We start from the raw sequence: 4824 nt of genomic DNA, 5'->3' as shown, positions 1-4824 counted from the left end.
CATTTCACCTAAAAAAAATCCCAAGCACAGTTCTGATGATTCTGAAGCTGAGTACCATCCTAACGAGGACAATACCAGTGAAGGAGAGTCGTCCGATGATAGTTTAGTAGATGAAACAGAAGCACTGCAGTCCACACCTGCTGCTAGCTCAAACTCTAAGGTGCTAAATTCCTCCATCTAGTCATTCATTGCTTAGATATGTTGCCTGTTTGCCATTGCAGCAGAATTTTGTTACAGTTTATTGATTAAACCATGTCTTCATATCTATCAGGGCCGTAAGAAGACTAGTTAGAAAACTAGCAAGAAAAGATCTGCGGCCATGCCCCGTGGTGGAGTCAAGCCTCGGCCTCCTAAGAGAGTTCATGTAGACATCCCTACTAATTCGCGAGTCACAAGGTTGAAGAAAGCTCTATTACAAGATGCTGATGCAAGTACTCAAAGTGAGGAGATGTTGGATCCTAAACATCAGACACCAAGTGTCATCGATAAGCCAACTGCTTCTGTGGCTTGTGCCCGCCAAGCTGAAGAAATTATTCCCAACTTTGATGACCATGGTGTTGAAGGCAATTTCCTTACTATGTTTTCTATTTTGAATTGCTAGCCTAGTCAATTAGCTCGGATTGCATGATGAACATACTCTCACTAGATGATTTTTTCTAAAAAGATGATGACCCTGCACATTGTGATTATGACAACTGGATTGCCAATGGAGCTGATCTTATTGCCCATCGTGATGACGACAATGAGATGGCCAACGAAGCTGGTGGTAGTGGTCACAATGAGATGGCCACCAAAGCTGGTGGTAGTGGTCACAATGAGATGGCCACCGAAGCTGGTGGTAGTGCCCAACCAAATCAGGAAACCCAACCTAACAATAACTCCGAAGGCATGTTATAACCTGAATCTTTGTAGCATCTATTAGAGTTAAACTTCTTGTTCAATCTATTGTTCTATGCATCTTGCTGTCTAAACTATACTTAATATAAACCATAATTTTTTATCTTATTGACTGCAACTTCATGTGTATTACTAAGCTTAATTTATACCATATATGCGCAAAAAAATTTATGAGTCATTCCAGTGTTGTAGGACAATGATATTCTCAAGGACAACTCCATTACTCATTTATTAAAATCACAGTATTTAAATAAGGACAATTTACTTACTTCATAATTTAAAAGTGTGTGTCTTGCAATGGATTATATCCATATACTCACTGAATATAGATATGTACAGACCTAACAACTTATGGTCTAATCTGAAATCATGATTTAGTTTTCTCTTCTTCTGTCTTTGCTGAAGATATTGCCTTGTCGAAATCTGCTCGAACCGTGTCTTTAGTTCCAGGTAACCTGTGGATTTGTAACAATGAGAAACACACCAACATGATAGATAACATGTGAACTGTAATATTCCATTTAATTGTTGCTGCCATATGGTTACCAATATATTGTCTTGGCATTTTTGTGAGCTTAATTCCTGTTGTTACAGTTACTCCTTTTGAAAAGATGTTCTCCACTTATTAGTACACTTCTATACTTTGTAATTACGGTCTAATTGTATCCAATTCTTGATTTTACTTTCTTTGTAGGTCCACAATCCTATGAAGATCCAAGGGAAAGGGGCCCCAATTTGGGAAAAGGCCTGGAAAGGATCACTCGATGCGGGCACGACAAACTACCGCTTGTCATTCCAGAAGGGAGGATAAGGCTGGAGGCACCTCTTCTTGCTGCAAAGTTTGCAACTGAATGCAACGTCACAGTCAGACACCATATGCCTGTGTTTAAGCGCTGGAAGGATTACAAGGACCCAAATGGAGATGTACGAGATGGGATCTTCAGGAACTTCGTAGGCAAAGTTGGTGTAAGTACATAGTCCAGGACTTTCTCCCTCTAATGGCTATCAACCTGTCAATTTTGTGCTATTGTGTTAATTATGTGCAATCATGATACTTACACATGTTTTTTCATCGGACTAGAACAAGTTTCAGATGGACGTAGATGTTGTGCCAGTTAGGAAGGCTTGTACTGAAATGCTGAAACGTGCGACTCGCCAACAATGATATAGGCTCAAGAAAGAGTTTTTTGACCCTCACCCACTCCATTTGGTGACGAGAACTTCTCCTGTCCCCTCAATGACTGATGAGCAGTGGAATGAGCTGGTGGAAAGCTGGAAGGATCCCAAAAAGATGGTATGTTTCTTCCTCGAGACCAATCTCTCGCCTTCTATATGCTAATCTACAAAGTGTGCCTTACATGTAGTCGGACTATTGATGTAGGGGATATGTTAAATTAACAAAAATAATCGAGCTCAAGTTAAGTTTCACCAAACTACTGGCGCGTGCAGCTATCCTGTGCATTGTGATAATCTGGTAAGTCAAACATGTGGCTCTGGATGTGCATTGTCATGAGAAATATTCATGACCATAGGTTCATGTAAACTATTGCGTCCATGTAGTAACTGTGTATGATGTTCCCTTGCCTTCATATTTGTTGTTTCCAGGGTGACAAATACAAAGATAAAGAACCCACTGCATTGGATTTGTTCAAGGAGTCTCACTACAGCAAGAAAAATAAAAGCTACACTGATGTCGTGCAAGCTGCAATTGTAAGTCAGCTTGAAAAGACTACCAACCATCAATTTTTACCTTTCTGCATGGCTAGAACTAATATTGTTTGAGTCACTTTACCTGATTGAAAACTGATAATCAAATGTCGGCGTATCTTAATACAAAATGTTAACATGTTCACTTAACTATCCTGTAATAGTCTATCCTGTATGATTGTACCCTTTTTTCAGACAACTGATATGATTTGAAGCGATTGAAAAACATGCCCTGTATATTGCAATTTTGGCCATCCTCAATGTCTTATCTTTTAGTATATATATTGTCTTATCTTTTAGTATATATATTTTAGAGATTTACTTCCAGAAATAATTTGACTTAAACATTACTCACTTGTAGTTAATTCAGGAAATAGTCCACTTTGCTGTAGATGATAGTATATATGAATAACCTGGATCACCTCCACACAGAAAAAAGATTAGTCTAACTGTTATCACAAATGTCTAGTTGTAAAGGATACACGATAGCTTTCCTTACAAAGACGATATATGTAAGCTTGTTGCTATCGTCTTCTCTACTTGTGCTTAAGCCGTCTTATAACCATGATTGTTGCTTGCATTGCTAGACTGAGATGGAAAACAAGGCCTCTCAACCTACAGAAGATGGTCAGGAATCAAACTCTGCAACCGAGGCTGTAGCTGAAGTGCTTGCTAAGCACACTAAGAAGCCAAGGTTTCTTCAGCATGTGGGGATCCAGCATGTCCATGCGAGATCCAGTGCAGAAGTGGCAACGGAGAAGAGGGACAATGTCGAGCTTCGGGCACGTGTTGACACCTTAACCAAGTTGTTGAAGGAGTCCGAAGAAGCAATGATCAGGCAAGACGAGGAGCACAGGAAGAGAGACGAGGAGAACAGGAAGAAGCAAGCTGCGATGGATGCAAAACTAGACTTTTTGCTAAGTCAGTTGCAACCAAGATCAGCTCAAGGTAAGTTGTTTGAGTCCAAGATCAGTGTCTTTCTCTACTTGATGCATGGAAGCCATGTGAATGTAATATACCGCTGGAACCAACCTTCTTATTTTGTAATGCTTTTGTTGTGCAAACTGCACACTGTTGGAAGCAAACTTGTTGCATTTTGCTGCTCCATGTTTAGTGCATGTGGAGATGTAAGCCCAATGTTACTTGTGTTTTTTGATGCTGTGTCTTTTTTCTATCTTTGTGATTTTGTGCCTTTGTCTTCTAATGTTAGTGGATCTTGATATGTAAGTTCAATGTTAGCACACATTGTGCGTACAAACAAAAATGGGCCGGGCCGGGTTGAATAAACACTAATGGGCCGGACGAAGTGGGCCTGGAAACGGACTTTGTGGTTAAAAAAACATGAGTGGCCTGTGACTTTGATGGGCCGATGTGAATATTGAACAAGTAGAAATGGGTTAGCCCAAAACAAACGGGCCAACCAGGCTACGGTAAAATGGGCTAATAGGCCTGGCCATACAAAAATAAATGGGCCAGACCATATTGGGCCGAATGCTACATGGGCTTGCACGACGCCACGTCAGACCCACGTTGGCGCCACGTCAGACCCACGTCGGCGCCACGTCAGACCCACGTCGGCGCCACGTCAGACTCACGTTGGCGCCACATGGGACTCATCTTACTACACGTCATGTAAATCCGTGACGGAACAATCCATCACAGAGGATCGGGCCTTGGGCGGGCCGAACGGGCCTAGGGGCAGATTGATGACGGAGAAAGACCGTCATGGATCATGACGAAAACCAAAACCCGTCAAGGATGGACGGGTTGGCAAATTATGACGCGATATACATGACGGATTTTAGGATCGTCACGCGAAGCCATGGTTGATGGTTTCTGTCACGTCTGTGACGGAGAGCGATTGTCACAGATTAACAACTTTCTTGTAGTGTATTCGAATAGATATAATCTCTGCAGAGGATGTACTCTTTACCCACGAGTAACGGATTCCTTTAGTCCATCGGGACTAATTCCGTCTACGGTCTTTTAATTGAAAACACACCTGACCGCACACACTAGTCCTAACTTACCGGTGTCTGGAATCACCCACGACGCCCGTTCAGCAAAACTCTAAGTGGGGAGGCTACAACCTCGATTAGCATGGGATCACAAAATTTATAATGCGCGCAAATTAATTAGGGGAGCTACCCCCTTGGCTACAACCGGAAACACCCATGCCCCCGGACCAGGTGGCATGCTACCGGATGCAGCCGGTATCTT

General features: G+C 42.0%; 1 pseudogene; it reads left to right on the top strand.

Annotated features, from left to right (window-relative positions):
• Positions 1-319: 319 nt before the first annotated feature.
• Positions 320-3831, top strand: LOC119292913 (annotated as a pseudogene).
• Positions 3832-4824: the final 993 nt, after the last annotated feature.

The sequence above is a fragment of the Triticum dicoccoides genome, chromosome 4B, assembly GCF_002162155.2.
Source record: "Triticum dicoccoides isolate Atlit2015 ecotype Zavitan chromosome 4B, WEW_v2.0, whole genome shotgun sequence".
NCBI classification, from domain to species: Eukaryota; Viridiplantae; Streptophyta; class Magnoliopsida; order Poales; family Poaceae; genus Triticum; species Triticum dicoccoides.
This window is presented reverse-complemented; position numbering and strand designations above follow the sequence as displayed.